This window comes from Akebia trifoliata, chromosome 4, assembly GCF_017979445.1.
Source record: "Akebia trifoliata isolate Shusen 1 chromosome 4, ASM1797944v1, whole genome shotgun sequence".
Lineage (NCBI taxonomy): Eukaryota > Viridiplantae > Streptophyta > Magnoliopsida > Ranunculales > Lardizabalaceae > Akebia > Akebia trifoliata.
The window spans coordinates 35,654,912-35,676,245 of record NC_141378.1 but is presented as its reverse complement, the minus strand read 5'-3'; the positions used below and the strand labels follow the sequence as shown (position 1 = coordinate 35,676,245).

Sequence of the window (21,334 nt, the reverse complement as noted above, 5' to 3'; positions counted from 1 at the left end):
GGGGTAAAAATGTATTTACACACGAACCGTTTATTCGGTAAATCAGTCGCCCGCAAACGCGAATAAAAAAGCTCCTATATACCGCTTCTCAAATTTGCGTTTCCAAACGCAATTTCGAACCGCAATCTCGTAACGCCGTTTTTACCAAACGGTAATTACAGTGCGAACCGCAGTTTTTCACCGCAAACGCAGTAAACTCCGCGTTTTGAAGCGGTAACAAACACCACCTTAGTGTTTAGGTGTGTTGTTGGCAATAACAACTTCTTTTTAAAAAGGTGGTGTGCTGTTAAGATTTTTTATTTCTTTTCTTTTATTATCTTCTTTTTTAATGGAAACAGCAAGAGGAGAGAGACGTCTCTCTCTCCTTTCTATTTCTCTCTCTCTCTCTCTGATAATTTCCAAGCTTTATTCTACCCATCAACAAATCTCTACAACACGATGTTTTTGGTCGCAAACGAAGATTTTCAACACATTTTGTGTGTGTTAAACATTAACGTTGATGAGAAACAATAGATCGTGTTCGCTCTGACCTCTATTAAGGGTATTGGGAGGAGATTCGCTAATATCATCTGCAAGAAGGCTGAAGTCAACATGAACAAGAGGGCTAGTGAATTATCTACAGTGGAGCTTGAGAACCTCATGGTGATCGTTGTGAACCCTTGACTGTTCAAAGTCCCCTGACTGGTTTTTTGAACAGGAAGAGGGATTACAAACATGGGCTTATGTGGAAAAAATATTTTAAAAATATATATTTTTCTTTTCATTCTTTTTCTTTCCTCTTTTATAGAATTTTTTTTCTACGTTGATCAGTATCAAAGAAAGAAAAAAAAAAAAAAAATCTCTCTTCTTCTTTCTTTCAATCCAGATAATTCTCGTTGATCTAATTCCACACGAAATTGACTTTCTTGACTTGGTTTCAATAATCTTTGCTTGCTGTTGACGATTGAATACTTTCAAAAATTTTAAGATTTTTCTTTTTCTCGGACGGTAAGTGGTGATTCCATTTAAGAAATTTCTTTGTTGTTTCTCTATTGTGTACGAGTTTTGATTACTGGGTTTTTCACATTGATTAAAGAAAAAAATTATTTTAGATTGATTATATGTGAGGAATGATGGTCTCATCGATGATATCTTTGTTGGGTTTAGGCTTGCTTGGTCGTGGCTGAACAACTTGACACGCTCCTGAGGATTTTCTAGAGGTTAGAGTTTGGTTGCTGATCTATTCATGGGTTTAAGGGAAAAATGGGAAACCAAAGGGAAGATGAGAAGAAACCCAGATTTCTTTCTCCATGGATTCAGAACTAGTGGTGAAATCCACCAAAAAAAAAAAAAAAACAGGTTGGAAAGTGGCCATAATCGATTCTTGAAAAGTTAGATCTCGTGTTCATTGATGCCCCTTTTATGGCTAAAAGGAAATCCGGCGTCGAAGGGATCTTCCTCCTTACTATGAACGGTTCCAATTCAATGAAGAATTTACAGAGTATAGGAAATTCGATGAATGTCTGGCTTCCCTTCAATGGTCTCCTTGGTTTCTCTCAAGGGGCGATTCTCACGGTGGCTTTCCTGGTCTACAAGAAAGGGTACTGGTGTAGCACGTACAAAAGTCCCCAAAATAAAATTTCTCATAATTATTGGATGGGCAAAATTTGGGTTACCAGGCCTGAATGAAGAAGCTTACTCATCTCGGATTCCATGCCCTCCTGTCCACTTTTTAGGTATTTTTCTTGCAATTTCTTACCTTGACTGAGGCATTCTGGTTATATTAACTAAACTATGATGGTTGGATGGGTATTCATCTGGTATTCCAAGCAGTTGGGGAATTATAGAACTTCAGGTCTCCTTTATTGACTTGTGGCAGACACTTTGGGTTTCAAATGATTAGCCCAACTTTTGGTTAATTACCATTCAAATCAATTATCAGTTTGACCAAAAGAGTTGAGTGGATGTTGTACTGGCAGCAACCATTCCACAAATGAAAAAAAAAATCCTTTATATGCTTGCAGATTCTTTATTGTAATTTTTATCATAAAAATCTAACTTTATTGAGTTTGTTACACAACAAGCAAATCATGGTGGGGACCCGCATTGTAATAACAAACTTCCTTTATAAGTTTTCTATATAACAAACTTGGATTTGGGGATGTATATCTTTTAAAGGGTCAAATTGATTTTGTTGACATATAAGATGTGGGTCCATTTTTGTTTAAAGTGACTAAAATTTCCAGTTTTAAAATTTGTTGAAATGGTAAGGCTATCCTCACTAATCTAGTGAGATTTCAAATCTTGTTCAAGGTCTTGAACCTCACCATGTGGCATCTAAGAGCATGGTCCAATGTCACATGTTTGTGGCAGACAAATTTTTAAGAATTTTTTAAATACAACTTTCAAGAAAAATTTTAAAATTAATTTTCATTTTGAATTTTGATTTTAAATTTGAGATTTCATAATCATCCATTTTCAAAACCTTGGATTTAAGTTAAAAAAAAAAAAATTTGCAATCCAAACTTTTTCCATCGAATCTAAAAAAGTTTTAGAATTGAATTATCGATGAGGTGATCACATTGGCGAGTTGACCCTTAGTAAAATTTGAAATTCTATTGTATTAGTCGTGAAAGTTTCATTTTTATCCTAGGTTTGTTGGGTGACAAACTTCATAAAATAAGGGAATCTTAGATAAAAATTTCGACAAATGAGTCTGCCCAATAAAAAAATTGTCAAATCAACTCAGTTAACTCAAAAAACCCATGCTTTGACATATCATGTGCTAACTCAGGTCAGATGGCCCATTTTGATGCCTCGTTTGATTCGATCATGTAGTTGAATTTTTTATAGTTGATCCTTATAAGTGCTTTGAGGCATGTTATGATAAGTGATAGCATGTTTGATAATATCTTCTTATCTTGATCTTGATTATGCATTGTTGGATATCTTTTATGATCTTGATTGATATTGCATGTTGAAATTCTGGTTGATTTATGTGGCCCATGAGCCCATTTATCTGAAAAATGCCCCGAGCATACCTCACCCTGTTTTGCACGCACCACAAGCACGTTTATATTATTGCATTGCACGTTTGCATGTCCTTTCTAGCCAAAGTGGCACTAATGCGTGGCCCAGTCTCCTTGTGAGATGCGACATCATGCATGAAAATCACAACTCCAGTCACGTACCTCTATGGTATATAAAATTAGGGCCTCAGTACTGTTTGATCAGGTGATACTAAAAGGTATATCGATGCACCCAGGCTGGAGCGACCTGAGCCTTTGTCTTATTGTAAGCCACAAAGTTACATGTCCCGATCGCAAATCCTAGACTCATACCTATACGGTACATCAAAATTCACCAATTGTACTTCTTGGTCAAAATCAGAGCCTAAGCGAGATCTTACCTCACTGTACCCTACTGTACGAGGGGGATAAACAACGTCTATTCTAGATAAGAGATATTTAAGTGGGCCCTTGCTCAGAATCGTACGCCACTTCTCAACTGGGGATTAAACTGACTACTTTTTGACTTCAGAGATTTGAGTTGGAGTCTTAAATTATCACCTATACTATATATCAAACCAAGTCATCACGTATCGAGAGGTATATAGGTGCACTTGGGCAAAGGTGACCAGATAAATTGTATTCCACGTAGTAAATCTAGAGTCTAGAAACCTCCCTATAGGTCACGACTCGAATTTATCGTGGGTGTTCCCAGGTTGTTTGTTGGAAATAGACCTTACAAATGATGAGATCAGAAATATACGAATTTTGTTCTCAAGGATTAAATTTTTTTTGTTTAACCTGATTTGAAATTATTATACTACTGGGTGCACCACCCAATAAAGAATCCAAAAAAAAACTTGGCAATGATTCATAATGACCCAATCCATCTCAATCCAACGATCATGATGGGCCGGACCATTTAAATCAAAATAGAATTCAAATTCTTTGCTAATTCGGATTTTGATCCATTTTAAAAGAAGAAAAATATTTTTCGGAAAAAGAATATTTTTTAGAAAAAATATTTTCCAAAAGAAAAGAAAATGAAGGAAAAATGATTTACAAAATATCTATTTCTGCATGAAAATTTTTTAAAATATATTTTTACAAAAAAATCTATTTTTTGCATTGACCTTGGAAAATTACTAAAATATGTTTTTCTAAAAAGAAAATGATTGTAAAAAATAATTAGATTTGTGAAAATTTTTGTAGTAAAAATATTATTTTTCAATAATTTTCAAGAGTGCAATAAAATTATTTTCCTTCTGAATAATCATTGAATGGATGAATTGTTTAATTGATTGGTATACAGAATTCAATTAAATTTCAGGGTTCATTTAAAATGTTATCAAGGGGGTAACACCAAAATTGATTAAATTCACTTTCAATGAGGTTTAAGGATTATCATTGTACCTAAGCTCAATCGTCCATCGTCTAGCTAAGGTTGTAAGTCCAAACGTCAATATCAAGTCAACAGTTAAAAATGACTTTAGAATTGATTAGCATCGCCCAGTTATTCCCTAAAGATCATAGTGTTTTAATCCTACCGGTTGTAAGAAATATCTCAGTCCTCATTCCTAATAAAGCCCATTGTGGGTAGTTGTCTTGAGTTTTCATGAGTCGTTTGGATTAGCTCGAGGTTTTTTTTTTTCAACAAGGTCATGTCTTCTTTAGATCGAGCTTACTCTTTTCCTGTTGAGTCGAGTTAATTTGTCGAGTCTGTAGAGGTTTTTGTCGCCTCATCTAAATTTAATTGGATAAAGGAAATTCTTGAATACCTCGAGCGCATTAACAGATTAACTAATAATCTGACTTCAAGGATAGATTTATTTCCTGAACAAGAAGATAAGGGTTGGGCTCAACTTTTAATTGAGAAAACAAAAGTCATTGACCTCAGAACATAAAATAATTCCTAAAGAAATTCAAATAGAAATCCTCCTATCCGTAGAAGAACATGAGGGGATAATGAATTTACTCAAAAATTTCAAAAGACTTGTTCGCATGGTCTGATGAGGATATGTTAGGTGCAAGCTTGGGTGTTGATCAACATGGAATAGATACTCGCCCGATGAAATGAAAATATCGATAGAGATGTTATAAAATGTATCAGTGTTATCCTCACTGCATCTTGAGTTGCAAATCACATATTATCAGTCGATATGGGGGTAGCTTTTGAACTAATCTCTAATAATGGGTCGTACTTCAAGGCCTAAGTCATTACTCTATGTTCAAAGTTCAGAATCGCGCATCATAAATCATCTCCTTACCGTCCTCAGACCAATGGAGCTGTTGAAGCGGCCAATAAGAATTTGAAGATAATCATCAGGAAAACGTGTCAATCATATCGAGATTGGTCAAAAAAATTACCATTTGCACTATGGCATATCGAACTTCAATTCGATCCTCTACTGGAGCTACTCCCTAATTCTTAATGTATGGCATGGAAGTAGTCTTACCAGTTGAAATGGAAATCACGTATCTCAAGGTCTTGATGGAAAGTCAATTGCTAAAAATAGACTAGGCTCCTCATTGTGTATGAAGAGTTAAACCAGATTGAAGAAAACAACCTAGAAGTTCTGTACCATGTGTAAATTTATCAGAGAAGAGTCACTTACAAGAAAGTCAAAGTTCACCACTTACAAGTTAAGGATTTAACCATCAGACTTCAAAGAAAATGGAGCACCCCTCCTTGACTATAGGACAAAGTTTGAACCTAATTGGAGAGATTCATTCATTAAGGAAATATTCTTGAAAAAGTTGTCAGACTTCAAGATCATGATAGAATTGAATTACTAGAACTAACTAACCTTGACCAGATCAAGCGGTACTTCATTTAAGGAGGTCATCTTTGGCCGAATCAATTTTCCTGTTACCCAGTTCAATATCTCCTTTCTCAGCCCTTTGTAATCTTTTTTTTAAATAAAAAAAACATCTTTTCTTTTTCAGCCTGATCACTTAACCCAGGGGAGGGAAAATTCAAACTACGTTCGGGTCTGATCCCAAAATTTTGGGGTACGTAGGTAACCTAAGAAGTTACTTCAAGCCCGACCACATCAAAATAAAAAAATGGATTTCCCGACACGAAAAAAAATTTAAAAAAAAAGATATTATCAAATGGGGAAGAAAATTCAAAGAAAAAGAGAAAATACCACATAAGGGGCATTCGGGTATTTGAGCCTCAAAATTTCTTTTTTTTTATGCCCAATCCTAAGCTTACCCATGAAAGTCCTCCAAAGTACCATGTGAAGAAGTCAAGGAAGGTAGCAAATCATGATCAGGCAATAACTCTAGAAGTTCAAAAGGGAAGAAAAAGAAATGGGGCCTGCTAGGTTGAAAACCCGAAAAGGTGACTGAGGCAAAAATTAAGGCAAGTTCGCAAGGTTGAAAATCCGAAAGAACGGTCTTGACAACAATTATAGCAAAGAAATGGGATTTGCTGGGTTGAAAATCAGAAAAGGACGACTTAGGCAAAAATTAAGGCAAGCTCGCAAGGTTGAAAATCTGAAAGGACGGTCTTGAGAACAATAAGAGTAAAGAAAAAAGAGCCTGCTAAGTTGAAAACCCGAAATGGTAACTTAGGTAAAAATTAAGGCAAGTTCGCAAGGTTGAAAATCCGCAAGGACGGTTTTGACAATAATTAGAGTAAAGAAAAAAGTAAAAATCTTGCTAGATTGAAAATCTGAAAATGCGATCTTGACAAAAGCTAGAACAAGTTCATTAGTTTGAATACCTGAGAAGGCAATCTAGGCAAAAGTTAAAGCAATAAAGAAAAATAGAAGAAAATCTCCATAGAGTTGAAAAGCTAAAAGGCAGTTCGAGCCAAAACATTAGAAGTCTGAATAACCAGTACCCAACTTAAACCAAGCAAAGACTCAGAAGTGACGAGCATCACCTATGATTGATCTAAAATTTTTCTACTTCTCCAAGTGAACTAAGAGGGAAAATAGTGGATTCTACAATGAATCTCGGAAGGAAATATTTTGTTTTCTTGAGCTTGACTCAAAATCTTCAATACAAAAAGTCAAAATTAAAAGTTGAATCTTTATTGCACTTGTGGTAATCAAATATTTCAAAGTTTCATACAAGGGACACTTTCTTTCTTCTTTGATATGTAGTTTCCCCCTTATACTAGAGACATTTTTTTTTACGAGATGTGTTCAATACAATGTTTCCTGTCAAACTAGGCGCATTTTGTTCTCAAACTTGTTCAATGTTAATCCTAAAGGATAATGGGAACCCCAAATTTAAGGTTACCCTCTTGATAGTAATTTTTTTTTGAAAACCCTTGAGGTTCAAAAGAAGTTAAAATTCATAAAATTTTGAAAGACTTTGAAATTCAAACAGAAGCGTTTCTGATCTCATATTTGATTTTGCCCAGAGATTAACTCATTACCCTTGCACCTAAAATAGGAGATAGGGCATTCATTATTTTCCAGATTCATTCATCCTTTTCCAGTTTTACTCAACCATATGTCATCGAGGGTTTTCTTATAATTATGCTCAGATGCCTCTGAAGGTTTTCTCAGAATTATGCTCAGATATCGCTGAGGGTTCTCTCAGAATTATGCTTAGATACCGTCGAGAGTTTTCTCGGAATTATGCTCAGATGCCGCCGAGGGTTTTCTCAAAATTATGCTTACATGCCGTCGAGGGTTTTCTCGGAATTATGCTCAGATGCCACCGAAGGTTTTTTTAGAATTATGCTCAGATACTGTCGAGGGTTCTCTCAGAATTATGCTTAGATACCGTCGAGGGTTTTCTCGAAATATGCTCAGATACCGTCGAGGGTTTTCTCAGAATTATGCTCAGATGTCGCCAAGGGTTTTCTCGAAATTATGCTCAGATACCATATGTTCAGATGCCGCCTAAGGTTTTCTCGGAATTATGCTCAGATATCGCCGAGGATTTTCTCGGAATTATGTTTAGTTTATGCCCAGATTATGCTCAATTTTATGCTCAGATTTTACTTAATTTATGCTCAGAGCTAACTCAGACCATCTTGAAGATTTATCTCAGATTTCAAGTATACACACTTACACATTTTTAGTCAAGGAAATTTTTTTTAATTCAAGGATCTGACACTGTCAGTAAGAGCTCACACTCAAGGACCTGACAAGTTTTTAGTTCGAGGAGAGTTTTACCCTCAAGGATCCGAACATCTTGACAAATTGCTAAATTAGGCTACAAAATGAACTGTCACTAACTTTGGCATTCGGATATCACACTATCTACCGAAATAGATTTACTATCTAGTTTGCTTCAACCCTCTGCCAAAGAGGGGCGTTTGTAGACACCCCATTTTTGTATTCACCTGATTAATCAACTCGTCGACTTGATCACGACGGTTCCCAATGATGGATGATTATTCCAATGCTCTATTTTGTTATTAGATATGTTTCAGAAATTCGGATGAGGTATTCAAACTAAAAAAATTATAGAAACCATGCTAAGCTAGGAAAATATAACCCCAAAAATATAGAAATCATCATCTTACAGATAAAAATAAGCTTTACGATAAAAATCACTAAAAAATGATCAAATTACTAAAATACCCTTAACATAAAAACATCCTTAGAGCCCCCTTACGCTTAGGAAAACCCATTCGAATACATAAAACAACAAAATGAAATCAAATAAACCATTTCGTCAAATTTGACAAAATTATGAAAATGCCCCTCATAAGGGTTGACAATCATTTCAAGCAAAAAAATTTCATAAATAACACAAACCAATAATCTCATTGAATTCCTTACGAAAAATCAATTCCAAAACATCCCAGAACATTGAAAATTGACTTGAAACGTAAAAGTTCTCTTCGAAAGCAAAATGGTAATTTTTCAATTTTTAAAATATTTAGTTTCGAAATTAATAAATAAAATAATAATTAACGTAAAGTAAAATCTTAATAAAATTAATTTAAAAATCTAAACCAAGTCAATCTCATAAGACTTAAGTCAAAACCCTAATCTAAAGAAACCAAGTCAATCTCATAAGACTTAAGTCAAAATCCTAATCTAAAAAGACCAAGTCAATCTCATAAGACTAAAGTCAAAATCCTAATTAAAACCCTAAAAGAAACCTAATCAAACACTAACTCTACCCAAAAAAAAAAATCTATAAATAGAGAGTCTCCACAACCTAATTTTGTAAGTCAAAATAAACCCTAGAAAAAGTAAGTCAAAATATCTCCCTAACCTCCTCCAGACCCTAATTTTGAAGTCCTAACTCCCTATCTATCATCCAAAGCCCAATTTTTACTCCAAAAACCTTCATAAACCCTTCAAAAACACCTAGAAATCCCTAAAAATATTAGGAAACACTCAGATCTAGAAGAAAGATACTTCAATTTGGATATTAGAAATAGATCCAGTGATGGAGGAATAACAAGGAAATTCAAACAAGGACACTCTCTGCCAGTACTGAGGAAACCGTCGTTATCCACTAGTTAATTATTTTTATTATTTTTTATTATTATTTTTATATTTATTTTACAATGTAGTATTATTTGAAAAAAGTAGAGACCGGCGTTTGTCGGGCAAGGTTGGTGCCTAACACTTTCCAACCCCGTAACGTGATCCCCAGACCTGTTCTTTTTGTAGATTAGTGTTTTATCTGTTAGAGTCAATATTTGGTTCCTAGACCATAATAACTAGGTGGCGACTTCAAAACCTCAAAAATTAAAAACTAATCCGCACACCCTGCGAATCGAGAGCGCTTTCACCAACATAACTAAAAGACATCTAAAAATGAATTAAAGGGGATTAAATTAAAAACTGGGAAAAATACTTGGATGAATGGACTGTGATATTGAGATTTGTGCCTCCTCAGATGTCTCCATGATGGATTACCCTTCATATTCTAATTTGAGTCCATCAGACACTGTATAACTCAATACTTCAACAAGTATTTTGTCATCCAACACTATTTTTACCTTGGAGTCATCTCAATGAAATAAAAATAGACAATTAGAATCGATCAGGTAAATGAATGAAAATAGAACAATTGATAATAATTCTAGTGGGGAAATTTGGTTCAAAATAGGTGAAGGTTGATTTTTATAGGTAGCCAAAGGATTGGTGGTAACATTAAGTGTCATAAAGGCGGTCATAGTTACTTTTTTCTAATCAATTAAATTCTAAATAACATGACACAAAGCTATGCACCTATCAATGTGGTGACCAGGCATTAGATGGAACTCACAGAATAGGTCGTTCCTATGGTATTGAAAAAGGGTATTAAGCGAAAGCTTAGGATCTAAAGGTGTGAGAAGACCCTTTTTTCAATATTTTTTTATATGTAGTATTGAGACACATCCCAAGGTTAACAAATTACCTCTACAACCTAGGTTGTGAAGATTGAGTAGCTTGGGGAGCGAATGTTATCGAAGTGTTGGCCAATTGTACAACATTGGCATTGGGTCTAAAACTTTAGGGCTTAGATTTTGTTAATTACTAAAAATTCTTAAAGAGAGGCCATATTTTACGTGACTTTTAATTTCAAAGAGAGATTGAAAAGTTGGGAAATACTAAGGATCAGATACTTAGCATAAGGATGATCTTGACCTATTTTTTTCCTTGAAGTCGGTCCCACAACTGAACAAATTTAGCTCTATTGGGCGATGAATTCAGTAAAGGTGTCCCTGGACTTCTACTTAGTCATTTCCAAATCATATCTTATGAGTTCAATATTTGTGTTGAATGCGTATCGACCAATAAACTCTTTTATCAATTCACGCTATGTTCTAACACGAGACGAGGCTAGAAACCTGGGCCAATGCAAAGAAAATCCTTTGACAGTTCTTTGAAACAGTTGAGCCATCTGTTCATCACTTAATCCTTGAGTTTGTATGATGCCTATGTATACTTTTACGTGATTCCTAAGACAACCAATCCCATCAAACTTATCCATATCTAAGATAGTGAATTTCTCAGTCAGACAGACAGTAAAAAACAACATAATTGCTCATAATCCAAGGACGAGATCATTCAAGTCCTTGATATTCTTAAACGTAGTTTCAACCTAAGTTACTAGATGAACTAAGACAGGGTTGATGAGTACTTGATCTGTTTCTTAGTCTCCATCGAAGCAAACACATCCTAGGTCATTAATTTTATCTTTCTTCTTTTGATCATTCAGGCCATCAACTTGTGCCTTAACAGATGCTGCATTTTGTGCTTAAAAACAATCTAAAATTTGACTAAGTATTGCTTTTTCCATGACAGTTGTTCATTCTGAAAGCACCCTCGATCGGCGGGATGCGCGGATCCGCTTTTGACCTTTTAGGTTTGGGAGTCGCCACCTAGTTATTACAGTTTAGGAATCGATCATTGACTCTAAAAACAAAGACAACTAATCTATGAAAGAAACTACGGGTCCTGGGATCACGTTACGGGGTTGGAAGGTGTTAGGCACCAACCCCGCCCGGCAAGTGCCGGTCTCTACTTCCCCAAAGTCGGTTACATTGCAAAATAGACCAAAAATAACAAATAATTATAATTAAAAAAAAAGGTTACCTTGCCGATTACAACGATTCCCTCAGCACCAGCGAAGAGTATCTGCGTATGTATTTCCTTGCTATTCGCCCGTCACCGGATTTGATTTCTGATCTTCAAGTTGAGGTATCTTCTTCTTAGATCTGTGATTTTTCTGATTTTTCTTATGGATTTGAAGGTGTTTTGGAAGGATTTTTGGGTGTTTTTTGAGCTAAAGTTAAGGTATGTATGTCAGGTAACGAGTTAGGACTTCAAAATTAGGGTTTTGGGAAGGTTGGGGAGGCTTCTTGACCTACTTTTCCTAGGGTTTATGATTTGATACAAAAATAGGGTGTGAGGACCCCTATTTATAGATTTTTTAAGGGTTGATTTAGATAGAATTAGTGTTTAATTAGAATTCTTTTAAGTAGAGTTATATTTTAGTTAGAATTGTTTTATGTAGAGTTGTATTTTAATTAGAATTATTTTAGGTAGAGTTATATTTTAGTTAGAATTCTATTAAATAGAGTTATTATTTAATTAGAACTCTATTAGGATTTTGACTTTTGGTCTTATTTGATTGACTTTAAGATTTTGACTGTAGTCTTACTTGATTGACTTTAATATTTTGACTTCAGTTTTACTTAATTGAGTTTAATTTTGACTTTAGTCTTGCTTGATTGACTTTAATTTTTTAGAGAACCCCCCTCCATTATATCTTTAATTCTTTGGACCCCCAAATAGAAGGGTCATTGAAGAAATATCTTGGCAACCCTCAACAATTTTGCTTGAGAGCCTGATTGATCGATTTTTTTAGTTTAAAATTTTAAATTAATTTTATTAATGTTTCACTTTAATTATTTAATATTTTATTTATTAATTTTAAAATTTTTAATTATAAAAATTGTGAAATTATCGTTTTACCCTCGGAAAGGACTTTTCGCGTTTTAAGTCAGTTTTTTATGTTCCAAGATGTTTTAGAATCGATTTTTCATAAGGAATTCGATGGAAATATTGGTTTGTGTCATTTATGAAATTTTTTGTGTGAAATGGTCGTGAACTTTATGAGGTGCATTTTCGTAATTTTGTCAAATTTTGTGAAAATTGGTGAAATGATTTATTTGATTGCGATTTGTTGTTTTATGTGTTTGAAAGAGTTTTCCTAAGCATAACGTAGGCTCTAAGGTTGTTTTGATGTTAGGGGTATTTTGATAATTTAGTCATTTTTTAGTGATTTTTATCGTAAAGCTTCTTTTTGTATGCAAGATGATGATTTCTAAGCTTTTGGGTTATATTTTCCTAGCGTAGTGTGATTTCTACAGTTTTGTCAGTTCAGGATACTTCGTTCGGATTTCTGAAACATGTCTAGTAACAAAATAAAGTATTGGAATAAACATCCATCATTGGAAATCGTTGCAATCGGGTTGACGAATTGATTAATCAGGTGAGTGCAAAAATAGGGTGTCTACAGATGCCTCTCTTTGGCAGAGGATTGAAGCAAAGTAAATAGTAAATCTATTTTGGTAGATAGTGCGATATCCGAATGCCAAAGCTAGTGACAGTTCATTTTGCAGTCTGATTTAGTAATTCGTCGAGGCGTTCGGATCCTTGAGGGTAATGCTCTCCCTGAACTAAAAAGTTGTCAGGTCCTTGAGCGAGAGCTCACACTGACAGTGTCAGATTCTTGAATTTTAGAAAATTCTCCTTGACTAATGAAACAAATGGGCAAGTGTGTGCACTGTATGAAACTGAGTAAAATAAAACTCGAGAAAATTTGAATGAGATTTGAGACAAATCTGAGTAATGAACTAATTTTTTTTTATTTTTTTGGGAAGTTCTACTCTACCTACTCGGAGTGAAAGAGTAATGAACTAATTTTTATTTTTTTTTGGGAAGTTCTACTCTACCTACTCGAAGTGAAAGAGTAATGAACTAATCTTTTGGGAAGTTCTACTCTACTTACTCTGAGTGAAAGAGTAATGAATTAATTTTTTGGGAAGTTCTACTCTACCTACTCGGAGTGAAAGAGTAATGAACTAATTTTTTGGGAAGTTCTACTCTACCTACTTGGAGTGAAAGAGTAATGAACTAATCTTTTGGGAGTTCTACTCTACCTGCCCAAGGTGAAAGAGTAATGAACTAATTTTTTGGGAGTCTTACTCTACCTGCCTAAGGTGAAAGAGTAATGAATTAATTTTTTTTGGAAGTTCTACTCTACCTACTCGGAGTGAAAGAGTAATGAACTAATTTTTTGGGAGTTCTACTCTACCTGCCCAAGGTGAAAGAGTAATGAACTAATTTTTTATTTTTTATTTTTTACTTTCAAAGAGTTTAAGTTGGAACTGAGTAAAATCTGAGCATAATTTGAGCATAATCTGAGCATAAACTGAGCATAATTCCGAGAAAACCTTCGGCGGCATCTGAGCATAATTCCAAGAAAACCCTCTGCGGCAACTGAGCATAATTCCAAGAAAACCCCGGCGGCATCTGAGCATAATTCCGAGAAAACCCTCGGCAGCATCTGAGCATAGTTTCGAGAAAACCCTCGGCGGTAACTGAGCATAAGTGGTAACTGGGCATAATTTCGAGAAAACCCTCGACGATAACTGAGCATAGTTCCGAGAAAACCCTCGGCGGCATCTGAGCATAATTTCAAGAAAACCCTCGACGGCATCTGAGCATAATTCCAAGAAAACCCTCGGTGGTAACTTAACATAGTTACGAGAAAACCCTCGGCGGTAACTGAGCATAATTCCTAGAAAACCATCGACGGCATCTGAGCATAATTCCGAGAAAACCCTCGGCGGTAACTGAGCATAATTCTGAGGAAACCCTCGGCGGCATCTGAGCATAATTTCAAGAAAACCCTCGGCGGTAACTAAGCATAATTCCGAGAAAACCCTCGGCGGCATCTGAGCATAATTTCGAGAAAACCCTCGGCGGCATCTGAGCATAGTTCGGAGAAACCCTCGACGGAATCTGAGCATAATTCCAAGAAAACCCTCGATGGTAACTGAGCATAATTCTGAGAAAACCTTCGGTGGCATCTGAGCATAATTTCGAGAAAACCCTCGGCGGTAACTGAGCATAATTCCGAGAAAACCCTCGGCGGCATCTGAGCATAGTTCCGAGAAAATCCTCGGCGGTAACTGGCTGAGTAAAACTAAGAATGAATGAATAAATCTGGGAAAGAAACGATTGAAAATAAATTTGGAAAAGAGTGATCAAATCTAGGAATGGATAGATCAGGGTTTTATCCAAAAGTTTTATGAATTTAAAACCTGAGTTTTTATTTCTTCTAAACCTCAAGGGTTTATCGAAAAACTGTTATCAAGAGGGTAACCTTAAGTTTGGGGTTCCCATTATCTTTTAGGATTTAACATTGCTCAAAAATAAAAATGTCCATAGTTTGACAATAAACTTGGCATTGAAGATAATTGAACGCATCATTAAAAAATGCCCCTGGTATAAGAGGGGAAATTACATATTTAGAAGAAAAAGAAAATGCCCCTTGTATGAAGGTTTGAAATATTTGATTATCACAAGCGTAATAAAGATCTAACTTTTAATTTTGATTAATTTTATCGAAGATTTTGAGTTAGGCTCAAGAGAACAAAATATTTCCTTTTGAGACTCATCATAGAATTCACCCTTTTCTCCATTGGTTCACTTGGGAAAGTAAGAATTTTCAGATCAATCGTAGACAAGATACTTGTGGCTTCTGAATCTATGCCTGGTTTAAGCTAAGTATTGAACTTGATTATTCAGATTTCTGATGTTTCAGTTCGGACCACTCTCAGCTTGGGATTTTCTTCTTTTTGTCTTTGTTGCTCTAACTTTTGCCTAGATCGCCTTTTAAGGTTTTTAATCTATCAAGCTTGCTCTAGCTTTTGCCTAGATCGCCTTTTCACGTTTTCGATCTAGCGAGCTTTTTCTTTTTTTTCTTGGCTCTGATTGTTGCCAAAGTTGTCATTTCAGATTTTTAACCTTGCGAGCTTGCCTTAATTTTTACCTAAGTCGCCCTTTCCGGGTTTTCAACATAGCAGACTTTTTTCTTTTCTTCCTTATGGAATTACTGTCTGATCATGTTTTGTATTTTCCCTGAATTTTCACACGGTACTTAGGAGGACTTTTATAGGTAAGCTTAGGACTAGGTATAAAAAGAAAGGGATTTTGAGGCTCAAAAACCCGAATGCCCCTTGTGTGGCATTTCTTTTATTTTGCCTTAAATTTTCTTCCCCATTTTGAAGATATTTTCCTTTTCTTTTGAATTTTTTCTTGATTTTTTATTGTGTGGGGAAATATATATTTTTTTTATTTTGATGCGGTCGGGCCTGAAGTAACTTCTCAGGTTGCCTACGTATCTCAGAATTTTGGGATCAGACCAAAACGTAGTTCGAATCTTCCCTCCCCTAGGTTAGGTGATAGGGCTGAGAAAGAAAAAGGCATAATTTTTCTTTTTGAAAAGACTGCAAAGTGGTTGAGAAAGGATATGTTGAACTGGGTAACTGGGAAATATGAGGATTGATTCGGCCAAAGATGGCCTCCTTAAATGTAGTACAGTTTGATCTGGTCAAGGTTGGTTGACTCTGGTAATTCGATTCCATCATGATCTTGAAGTCTAACAGTTTTTTCAGATAGTATTTCCTTAATGATTGAATCTTTCCAATTGGGTTCAAACTTCCTCCTATGATCGATGAAGAGTGTTCAATTTTTTTTGGGTAGTATGATGGTTAGATCCTTGACTTATAAGTGATGAACTTTGACTTTCTTGTCAAACATGCGAGCGACTCCTCTCCATTGACAGACCCAATCTGTTTCTAACAATTGACTTAAATCAAGACCTTGAGATATGGAATTCTCTTTCAATTGGTAAGACTATTTCTGTACCCCCATAGTGTGAATGGTAGCTTCTCTAACCAATCTTGGTGCGATTGACACATTTTCACGATGATTATCTTGAGACTCTTATTAGTTGCTTCAATCGCTCCATTAATTTGAAGACGATATGAGGATGATTTGTGATGCCGGATCTTTAAACTTTGAACACAAAGTAATCTTTGACTTTGAAGTATGACTCGCTATCAGAGATCAATTTCGCTTCAACCATTTCATTAGTCTGAGAATGTAATCTATTCTGGGAGCTCTACCATGTTGAAAAGTCCAGCATTGATACATTTTGTAATGTTTTCTTTGATCTCATTGGTATTTCCATTTTATGGAGTAAGTATTTATTCTGTGTCGAATAACACCCAAGCTTGCACCTAACACATCTTCATCGGATCACGCGAACAAGTCTTTTGAAATTTCTGAGTAAATTCATTATCCCCTCGTGTTTCTCTAGGGATAGGAGGGTTTCTATTTGAATCTCTTTAGGAATTATTTTCTGTTCCGAGGTTAATGACATTTACTTTCTGATTGAAAGTTGTTGAGCCCAACCCTTATCTTCTTGTGTAGTAAAAAAATATATCTTTGAAACCAGATTATTAGTTAATTCGTTAATGCACTCGAGGTATTCAAAAATTTCCTTTATTCAAATGGGGCAACAGACGTCATTCTAGACTTAGCAAACGAACTCGACTCATAGAAAAGAATAGACTCAATCTAAAGAAGACATGACCTTGATGGATTGATAAAGGAATTGGACTCAAGTTAAACTACATGATTCATAAAAACTTGAGACAAGTACCCACAATGGACTTGATTAGGATGGTGAACTCGAGATATTACTTACAACCAGTAGGACTGAGGCACTATGATCTTCAAGGAACAACTGGGCGATGTTGAGAAATTTTGAGGTCATTTCTGACTATTGACTTGATATTGACGTTTGTTCTAACTGACCGGATTTACAACCCTAGCTAGACGATGGATGATTGAGCTTAGGTACAATGATAACCCTTAAACCTCATTGAAGGTGAATTTAACCAGTTTCAGTATCACCCCCTTGATAACATTTTAAATGAACCCTGAGATTTTATTGAATTCTGTGCACCAATCCAGAAAAATAATTTTATTGCACTCTTGAAAAATATTGACAAATAATGTTTTCATTGAATAACAACTTCCACAAACATATTTCAATAATTTTTCATGCAAAAATAGATTTTTTGTAAACCATTTTTTTTCTAAAAAATATTTTTCTTCCTTTTTTTTTAGAAAACATTTTCTTTTAGAAAACTTTTTTGGGAAAACATTTCCTTTTGAAAAATCTTATTCTTCCGAAAAATATTTTACTTTTGAAAAGCATTTCTCTTCTGGAAAACATTTTTCTTCTTTTAAAATGGGTTAAAAATCTAAATCAGAAAAAAGTTTGAATTTCATTTTGATTCAAATGGCTCGACCCATAATGATCGTTGGATCGAGATGGAATGGGTCAAGTTTAAAATGGATTTTTTATTGGGTTGGTGCACCTAGTGATCAAGTTAAACAGAAAAGATTGATCCTTGAGGATAAAACCGTACATTATGATCTCATCATTCACATACATTCACCTCATTATTCACATGCATTCTGATCTCATCATTCACATACATTCATCATTCACAAGGTCCCATTCAATGAACAACCCGGGAACACCCACGAAAAGTTCGAGTCGTGACCTACAGGGAAGGTTTCTAGACTCTAAGTTTACTACGTGCATTGCATTTTTATCTGGCCACCCTTGCCCAAATACACCTATATACCTCTCAATACGAGGTGACTAGGTTTGATATACCGTATAGGTGATAATCTAAAACCTCAATTCACTTCTCTAAAGCCAAAAGCAGCCAGTTTGATCCCCAGTTGAGAGGTGGCACACGATGCTGAGCAAGGGCCCACTTAAATACCTCTCGTCTAGAATAGACGTAGTCTATCCCCTTCGTACAGTAGGGTACAGCGAGGCAGGATCTCGCTTAGGCACCGGTTTTGACAAAGAAGTGCAATTGATATACTTGGATTATCTTGTATATACCTACGGGTACGAGTCAAGAGTTGTAGCTTTCATAAATGGTTTGGCATCCCACGAGGGGACCGACTACGTACTAGTACTACGTTGGCAATTGGGACATGTGACTGTGTGGCTCACAATAGGTCAAAAGCTCAGGTCGCTCCAGCCTGAGTGCATCATTATTGTAGACACCCCATTTTGGCATCCGCCTGATTAATCAACTCATCAACCCGATCGCAATGATTCCCAATGATGGATGTGTATTCCATTGCTTTATTTTGTTACCAGATGTGTTTCAGAAATCCGGATGAGGTATCTCAAACTGACAAAACCTTAGAAACCATGCTACGCTAGGAAAATACGACCCCAGAAACATAGAAATCATCATCTTGTAGACCAAAAAGAAGCTTCACAATAAAAATCACTAAAAATTGACCAAATTATCAAAATACCCCTAACCTCAAAACAACCCTAGAGCCTACGTTACGCTTAGGAAAACTCTCTCAAACACATAAAACAACAAATCGAAATCAAATAAATCATTTCACTAATTTTAACAAAATTTGACGAAATTACGAAAATGCCCCTCATAAAGTTCACAACCATTTCACACAAAAAATTTCATAAATAACAAAAACTAATATTTCCATTGAATTTCTTACGAAAAATTGATTCTAAAACATCCTATAACATTAAAAATCGACTTAAAACGTGAAAAGTCCTCTCCGGGGGTAAAACGGTAATTTCACAATTTTTATAATTAAAAATTCCGAAATTAAAAAATAAAATATTAAATAATTAAAGTGAAACATTGATGAAATTAATTTAAAATTTTGAATTAAAAAATCGATCAATCGGGCTTTCAAGTAAAATTGTTGAGGATTCGTAAGATATTTCTTTAAGGACCCCTCCATTTGGGGGTCCAAAGAATTAAAGAAATAATGGAGGGGGGTTCTCCAAAAATTAAAAGTAAATCAAGCAAGACTGAAGTCAAGGTATTAAAGTCAATCTAGTGAGACTAAAGTCAAAATTAAAATCAATTAAATAAGACTAAAGTCAAGATATTAAAAGTCAATCAATTAAGACTAAAGTCAAAACATTAAAAGTCAATCAAATAAGACCAAAAGTCATAATAGAGTTCTAATTAAATAATAACTCAATCTAATAGAGTTCTAACTTAAAAACAATTCTACCTAAAACAATTCTAATTAAAACACAATTCTACCTAAAATAAGTCTAACTAAAACACAACTCTAATTAAAAGAACTCTAATTAAATACTAACTCTATCCAAATCAACCCCTAAAAATATCTATAAATAGAGGTGCTCACACCCTATTTTCGTATCAAATCATAAACCCTAAGAGAAGTAGGTCTAGAAGCCCCCATAGCCTCCCATAAACCCTAGTTTTGGAGCCCCAACTCCTTACCTAACATCCCTCCTTCAATTTTAGCCTAGAAAATACCTAAAAGCCCTCCGAAAACACCCCTAAATCCGCAACAAACTTGAAGAGTTTAGATCCAAAAGCAAGGAGATACCTTGATCTCGGAGATCCGAAATCAAATCCGAAGACAGAACAAAGCAAGGGAGTACGGAACAAGAAGCTATTTTTGTCAGATCTGAGGGAGCAAAATCCTTGCTATCGGAAAGGTATCAGATTCTTTTATTTTTATTTCTATTTAGGTTTTTAGCAATGTGATATATTTGGGAAGTTAGTAGAGACCGGCTTTGGCCGGGCGGGGTTGGTGCCTAACACCTTCCAACCCCGTAACGTGATTCCCGGACTCTTTTTCTCTTTCGTAGATTAGTTTACCTTTTTTAGAGTCAGTTTGGTTCCTAGGCCTTAACAACTAGGTGGCGACTCCCAAACCTCAAGGGTCAAAAGTGGATCCGCGCACCCCGCGGATCGAGGGCGCTTTCAATTATACCTTTCAGAGTCACCTGATCAGACGGTACTGATGCCCCAGTTTGATATACCCTAAGGTACGTGACTAGAGTTGTGATTTTCATGAATGACATCGCATCTCCAAAGAGACCGGGCCACGCACTAGTGCCACGTTGGCTATATAGGATGTGCAAGTGTGCAAAACAGTAAACGTGCTAGTGGTGTGTGCAAAATAAGGTAGGGTGTGCCCGGGACCTTTTTTAAACAAATGGGCCCATAGGCCAGATCAAACCATCACAATATGAATCTCACATTAATATTAATTAAAGTATACACAATTCATAGCATCAAAATCAAAACAAGCATATCCAAAATATATTTGTAGAGATCATAGCATATTAGATGGACAATCAATCAGATCTAACACAGAATAATCAATCAAATCCAAGCACAACTATTTTTTTTTCATGGTCCAATCAAAAATCATTTTGGGTGATCTTAAACAAGTCAAGATTTCAATGAACATTGAATCGATGATAAAATGGTCATTATTGAAATAAGGATTGATGAACACATAAAAAACAAATCGACTTTCAACCTCCGTTGGCCTATGACCTTGAATCGTGATTTCAAATGGTACGTGATGAGTTCAACAACTCTTTATAACAAAGGAAAACTTACTAAGTTAGTAAGGCGAGTCTTACTCTCTATATTTTTTTGAAGGCAGGAAGGGAAAACTTTTTTTTTATTTAGGAAAACAGATTTTTTTTTTTTTGTTTTACTTGTATGTTGTTGCCTCCAACAACATGTTGCCAACACAACACTTCAAAACTTTTATGTGTACATTGCTGCCAACAATGCACATTTCAGATTTTTATTTTTTATTTTTCTATGGTGCTGTCATAACATACATTCAATTTTTTTTTTTAAAAGAATATACAAGTATGTTGTTGTCAGCAACATATAACAAAAAATTTTTTTTACACATATTGCTGCCAGCAATACCAAACGCATGCACCACTCACAAATTTTTTTTTTTTTTCATTATCATGTGGCTGCC

General features: G+C 35.2%; 1 pseudogene across 1 annotated transcript; it reads left to right on the top strand.

The window, feature by feature from the left end:
* Positions 1–327: 327 nt before the first annotated feature.
* Positions 328–2,072, top strand: LOC147404807 (uncharacterized; annotated as a pseudogene). The gene is made up of 2 exons (XR_015177258.1): positions 328–642; positions 1,147–2,072. The product of XR_015177258.1 is annotated as an uncharacterized LOC147404807 (transcript).
* Positions 2,073–21,334: the final 19,262 nt, after the last annotated feature.